Raw genomic sequence first — 7,654 nt, 5'->3', positions numbered from 1 at the left:
GTAATACCCAAAATATTGACATCTCCTTTCCTCCAGATGCTGCCTGGCTTGCTGTGATCTTCCAGCCTCCTGTTTGTCTACCTTGGATTCCAGCATCTGCAGTTTTTTTTGTCTCATAAAACATTAACCCGAAGTAGGAAAATTCAAATGTTTGAATAACAATAATGATTGCAGTATTGTTACCTCTCAGCAATTCTAAAAAAAAATTCAAGAGTTGCAGTTTAATCCACAGGTGGCATTTGTATTGTGAAAATCTCAGACAATTTGGAAATAAACTGAAATCTGATATATCTAGGTCTGAACTGATCTCATTACACAAAGAGGATATGTTAATTAAGAAGGTGTTATACATTGAATATATTATACCAAAGCTTGCTACTGAATGCAAAATCAAGATTGGCAAGATGTTAGTTCAATAAAAAAAACTCAGCTGATTAGCACCCTATTCTAGGCTTGTCTGATAAAATAACAAAGGTTGTAAGAATCAGATAGAACTGTTATGGATTGTAATACTTCTAAACTACTAATTAAATCAAACACACTATCCTTGTAGATAGCAAGAACTTCAGATGCTGGAGTCAGAGTCAATACAGTGTGGAGCTGGAGGAACACAGCAGGTCAGGGAGCATCAGAGGAGCAGGAATGTGGACGTTTCGGGCCTAGACACTTCATCATGCCTGACCTGATGTGTTCCTCCAGCTCCACACTGTATTGACACTATCCTTATACTGTGTTAACCCCCATGCTTGCAGTAAACATTCTAATCCGTGAAGGCACTCCATAGTCAGTCATAATAAATGAAGCCATCAATGTTCTTAATTTTTTCTTCTGCAAGGGGATAATTGATTTGGCGTTTTAGAAAAGGCACCAAGTATTTTTAGTCTGCATTGCTGTTCTGCTGTTGTTTCAGATTTCCAGAATCTAGAGTATTTTGCTTTAGTCTTTTTTGGAATTTGAAATTTAACCTGGTTGCCCTTATCTGGAAGAAAGAACCACTGTTTTGCATCTCGAATTACAGCCCATTAATGGTATAAAGTCTTCCTGCTCCTATGATGCTGCTTGGCCTGCTGTGTTCATCCAGCTCTACACCTTGTTATCTCAGATTCTCCAGCATCTGCAGTTCCTACTATCTATGGTATAAAGTTCATTGCCTTTCTATTCTGTAGCTCACAATATTTACAGCTGCCACGCCACCCCAACCATTGCAATAGAATCATCACTTCCACTCTGCCAAATGGTCTTTGCATTCCTAGAAGCAATTGAATAAATCATTAGTTTCTCTTTGTTGAAACATTGGTTTAAGAGCATGAGTTATTTGGTAAGGTATAAAATTGCACAGAGACAACTAGGCAATGGCTGGTTCAGGAATGAGCATTTCAAAGCAGCTTGCCAATAACATCCAAAAGCAGTAACGTGACACCTGCAGAGACAGTAGGAACTGCAGATGCTGGAGAATCCGAGACAACAAGGTGCAGAGCTGGATGAACACAGCAGGCTAAGCAGCATCATAGGAGCAGAAAGGCTGACGTTTTGGGTCTAGACCCTTCATCAGAAATGGGGGAGGGGAAGGGGGTTCTGAAATAAATAGGGAGAGAGGGGGAGGCGGATAGAAGATGGATAGAGGAGAGGATAGGTGGAGAGGAAACAAACAGGTTGAAGAGGCGGGGATGGAGCCAGTAAAGGTGAGTGTAGGTGGGGCGTTAGGGAGGGGATAGGTCAGTCCAGGGAGGACGGACAGGTCAAGGGGGCGGGATGAGGTTAGTAGGTAGGAGATGGGGGTGTGGCTTGAGGTGGGAGGAGGGGATAGGTGGGAGGAAGAACAGGTTAGGGAGGCGGGGCACCTACACTCACTTTACTGGCTCCATCCCCGCCTCTTTGACCTGTTTGTTTCCTCTCCACCTATCCTCTCCTCTATCCATCTTCTTTCCGCCTCCCCCTCTCTCCCTATTTATTTCAGAACCCCCTTCCCCTCCCCCATTTCTGATGAAGGGTCTAGGCCCGAAACGTCAGCCTTTCTGCTCCTATGATGCTGCTTAGCCTGCTGTGTTCATCCAGCTCTGCACCTTGTTGTCTCACATGACATCTGCAATTCACTAGAAGTGTAAAGAGAAACTTCTTTAATCAGAAAGTAGTAAGATTGTGAAATTTACTACCTCAAGGAGTGGCTAATGCAAAGGTTGTCGATACATTTAAAAGGGGAGACTTGGTAAACACAAGGAGTAGAGCATTATATTGATAGAATTAGACAACAAAAGACAGTCTTAGAATGAAGCATAAACCAGAGCTTGGACTGGTATGAAGGACCTGATACACCTGAAGAACAGTTTTCCCGTTTGCAACCTGCACATTCTTGGTCAGATCCACGGGCGTTAAGCTGGTGTTCTTCTCTGACCGTTGCCCCCTGCTGGCTGACTGTCACATACAGGAGGACTAGTGGACTGCCAAGGGAATGTGGTGGCTGAACATGAAATTGTTGACCCCAGAAAACACTGAGGAGCTCAAAAGGGATTAAACCGGTTGGAGAACCATGAAGCCCCTCTTTGAGTCTCCTGAGGACTGGTGGGAAACAGCCAAAGGGAACATCAAAAGGTTTTTCATCCTCAAAGGTGTTCAGAAGGTGAGAGAGAGGTGGGGAAAACTGTCAAAACTCCAGAAAAGGATGGAGAACCTGCTCCCTCTGCAGACGATAGGGTTTGATGGCACAGAGGATCTCCAGGAAGTGAAGAACCAGCAAGCCTCGCTCTTTGCCTTGGAGGCCTCCACAATAATCTTCCGGTCCAGGGTCCGCTCTGTGGAGCAGGATGAGATGTGCTCACGTTTCTTCTTCCAGAAGGTGCACAGGGAGAGCTCTGTGCTCAGCAGCCTGAAGGAAGAAGATGGCTCGGTGATATCATCTCAGTCTGACATCCTGATAATCAGCAAATCCTTTTAAGCCACTCTGTATGACATGAAGCCCACTGACAGCACGGCCTCCCAGTCGTTCCTTTCCTCTATCATGGAGGTCTTAGACGACAGCACGCGGGAGAGGCTGGACCAGCCGATATCTCTGGACAAGCTGACCAAGGCCCTTGAGTCCTTAGAAAAGAATAAAACTATGGGAAGTGATGGCTCTGTGAGACTTGATTGGCCAGGTGTACAACAGTATGCATCTGGCAGGTACCATGAACGAATCCATGAGGAAAGATATCATCATCCTCATCCACAAGCGGAAGGGGGAGAGGGAGGAAATTAGAAATGGGTGGCCAATATCCCTGCTAAATGCAGACTACAAAATCCTGTCTAAGGTTGTTGTCAACCAAGTCAGGTCTGCTGTGGGATTGGTGATTCACCGCAACCAAATCTGTGTTGTACTGGGCGGACGATCTCTGAGAGCCTCACGCTCATCAGGGATATGACCACCTATGTGCAGGATGAAGGGTGGTGGACCAGGAGAAGGCCTTTGGCAGGATATCACACGTACATGGAATGTGCTCTCCAAATTGGGCTTTGGGGAGGAAATCTGCAATTGGATCCAACTGCTCAGCACCAACATGGTTAGTGCAGTCTCAAATCAACGGTTGGCAATCAGAAAGCTTCCCAATCAGATCTGGAGTCAGGCAGGGCTGCCCACTCCCTCCTGCCATGGTTGTGTGTTGTATAGAGCCCTTTGCTGAGTCCGTCAGGAAGGATGCAAGCCTGAGAGGGGCAACTATTCGGGGCAACAAGGGCCAGCAGGTCAAAGCATCCCTGTACATGGATAATGCCACTGTTTTCTGCTGTGAGTCAGTGAGCTGACTCATGAGCATCTACAACCAGTTTGAAATGGCCTTGGGTGCCAAGGTTAATAGGGGCAACAGCGAGGCCATGTTCTTTGGGAACTGGGCTGACCGATCCTTCATTCCCTTCACCGTCAGGACAGATTACCTGAAGGTGCTGGGTATTTGATTCAGAGAGGCCAGGGCCTGCAGAAAATCTTGAGAGGAACACATCACCAAATTGAAGCAGAAACTGGTCCTTTGGGAGCACCACTCCCTCTCCATTGTGGCAAAAAACCTGGTCATCAGGTGTGAGGCACTCTCGCTGTTATTGTACATGGCACAGGTCTGGCCCGTCACCCAAAACTGTGCTGTTTCAGTCACCTGAGCCATCTTGTTTCATCTGGAAGCCTAAGATAGATTGGGTCCGCAGGGACTCCACGTACAAAACTCTGGATAAATGGGGGGGGCAAGAACATACCCAACATGGCCATCAGGATGATGGCAACCTTTGTGTGCAGCTGCATCAAACTGTGCATAGACCCTTGGTACACCAACACCAACACCAAGTGTCATTGCATACTGAGGTTCTACCTGTCCCTAGTGTTGCGAAGGATGGGACTGGCCTCACTGCCACAGAACATATTACCTGTCCTTCATAGAGAAATTTGCAAAGAAAACCACCTTTGACTACCAGTCCATCAGGAAGTGGTCAGCACATAGCATTCTTGAGATTGAGTGAAAAGAAGAGGGTGGATCCTGTTTGCATGGTTCCCTGAGCAGACTGTCAAAGTCATTTGGCAGAATGCCTCATCACCAGGACTTTCCAACAGGCACCAAGACATTGCTTGGCTGATGGTGAGAAGGACATGACCTGTGAGATCCTTTATGTATGCCTGGTTGATCTGAGCTGCTGCACTCTGTCCTTGAAGCAGCTGTGGGGCGGAATGGGGTGGTTTGAGACTGTCACACGTCTCCTGCTGGAATGTGCCTTTTGCCTTTACAAGGGAAGTCTGGAGAAAGATGTAGTGGTTTGTGTCAAGGTTTGTCTCCAGCAGCTCCGTGACACAGGCCTCTGTGCTGTAAGGTCTGTTTCCTAGGGCGGACTCCAAAACAAACATCATTTGGCCCTGGAGGACCAACAGTTTGGTGAAAGATGCTCTTTGGTCTCCATGAAACTGGTTGGTCTTCCAGAGCAAGGAGTTGATCTGTTGATCCTGACTGAGAATTGCAGACTGACACATTCCAAGGCTCAGGACTGCATGCTGAGGGACACACTGAAGCCAGGGGCAGCGGCCACCAGGGCAGTGGGGAAATACTACTATCTGGAGGTCTCCCTGTTGAAGGTAAATGGGTGTCCATTCAGTTATCAGATCCTCCTAAAGCCGTAAACATTTGTATTGTATGTCAAGTCAAAGTCCAATGGTTTGTTTGTTTACTTGATATGCAACTGTCCAGAATGAAACTGCATTTGTGACAATGTATATATACACAGGTTTTTTGGTATGAATAACATTTTTGGAATTAAAATGGCTTTATATAAGGTTTTCATATTCACTTTCACTTCTAAGATTCTAAAGGTCAAACTCTAGGAAGCATCACTTTTAGGGTCATTTAATATTCACTAAACAAAAAAAAAAAATTGGTTAAGAAATGGAACCTGCACTTGAGTTTGAGTGTGTTTTGTGCTGATATCAGGGTAGCTCAGACCTTTTATAAACAGCACAGACCACTTGATGCAACATTTTCAAAATGAGAAGCTTTAAATACTGTATACAAAGTACTGTTGCAATTGACCATAATTTGCCCACAAAGTCTTAAGGTTTAACTAGTATAAAGGTAAGTTATGGCTGCCTTAGTTGGAGCAAAAACAGATGCGAGGCAGATTTCAGGATTGTTTTCAGAATTCTTTACTCCAGGGGACTGCAGATGCTATTGTTGACTATATTCAAACAGTGTCTTAGAACTAGAAGACATTCAGAGCTGTGGGAGATGAGCAGAGAAGTGTGGCTGGTGCCATGTTCAGGTAAGCCATGATTTTAGCAAACATCAGAGCTTAAGGGTGCTGTGACCTACTCCTATTTCTTACATACTATTTCTGGACTCAAGTTTTGGCACTTTTCAAAAGTGTTGAGATTAGACTAATTGTTCCTACCATTAGTACATTTTACTTGGGCCCACCCCACCTGACACTCTACCACAGTGCTGGGATCAGTTGAATCCTCTACCAACAAACCCCATCTTTGTCCATTTCCAAAAAGTTCCAGGTACCCCCATTGTTACCACTTACCCATCAGTGAAGGTGAGCCAAATCTAAAAGTTACTTTGCCCAAAAGTGTCCAGATAACTCTTGCCCCCCTTTCCGATATAGTACCTGAAGCTTGGATTTGAACTCCTACCCAAGCCCTAGTTCATTTACAAGTGAGAATGGTTTTCCCATCCACTGTTTTTAAGAAGGGATCTGATTGTTGGACCAATTGCAAACCCTTTATATTCCAACATATTCATTTACTTCCTATATAGTGTGGCACCTAACATTGCCCACACCAGCTGAGTTCTAATTGGTGGAACAGATTAGAGTTGTTCTTAGCCCATTTGTGAATCCTAGCATACTGTACACTCAGCTTTGTCCTGTCACTTAATGTAGAAACAGATGCTAATTTATGTTTGCTTTGAATACACTGAACACCTTACCCCCACAAATTCCTTTGTATGTGTGTTAAGTGAATTAATAATGCAACTTCAACTTTTCACCCTCATTTTAAGTGAAGTGTTTGCATGAGGGACAAGACCTCAATCTAATGAGTGATGGGACTCAGGACTCAACTGGAACAGCATATTAGTGGATGGAGCAGGTACTAATAGCAGCCATGGTCAATCCCTTTGATCTGATCCAATAGATTTCTGTGAGGAAGCCCAGAAGGCTGTGCTAAATGGTATGAAGTAGAAAAAAATCAGCACAGCCAAGGCAAACAAAATCATCTAAAATTTGCCATCAGTCCTATTTTGATGGGATTGTTTTGTACTGAAAGTGTTCACCTTTTCCTGCCAAGATCATGTACATGGTCAGTGAATTTAGTCTGAATGAATCAAAGAAGTTAATTGCACAAAAAATTAGACTGGAGGGAAAGTTGACTTTATTTTTGATCACCAGACAGTATCAACAAGAAATCCAAGAAAGTTGGTCTCCATCTTATTCAAGAGAATCAGAACAAGTCATACAGATCAAGTACGAACAGACTTATCACTTAAATTCTGTCCTAATTTTTAATTGGTAAAAGGGGGAAGATGAGGGGAATAAAATCCATAGCATGTCAAGTGTTGGCCAGCATTGCAATGAGGTGCCTCAGTCACTGGAAACCTACAATATCAAGGGAAAGGTTGCTTAAGTTCAGTGATCTTTAGATCACCACCAGCAACTGATTTTGGTAACTATTCCAAACCAACCAGGATGACCCAATCATCTACTGGAATATTCTGCATATTGTACTTTGGTAGCTTTGAATTTGGTTATGCATTTACCACAGGTTAAAGTGGCAGAGGATAAACCATTTGTTCAGTTACTAGCTTCACAGCCAATCAGTACAACCAGAGCCTTGACAATAAAATCATGAGATTTGATCATGCAAGGATTTAATTTGACAAATGCTAAGCTAAATACCCAAATAAAAATTCAAAGTTTACAGGCCATCCCTTCTGTTCATTCACTTTGAACTGGGTTAATTTTAATTAAAATTAACCTTAACCTTAGAGTCCCTATTAGCATGTTAACATCAACTACCTCAGTAAAAGGTCAGTGCTGTTGCTTTCCTGGAGAACAGTAAATTCCTTGGAAAAGCAAGTAAAAAGGAAATGAATACTACTACAGGACAGTTTAGAAGATTGCACACTCTAGAAAGACTTGAGGACAAGTATAATAC

The sequence above is a fragment of the Rhincodon typus genome, chromosome 39 (assembly GCF_021869965.1).
Source record: "Rhincodon typus isolate 14 chromosome 39, sRhiTyp1.1, whole genome shotgun sequence".
NCBI classification, from domain to species: Eukaryota; Metazoa; Chordata; class Chondrichthyes; order Orectolobiformes; family Rhincodontidae; genus Rhincodon; species Rhincodon typus.
The sequence above is the reverse complement of the archived record's forward strand: the minus strand, read 5'-3'. Positions refer to the sequence as shown.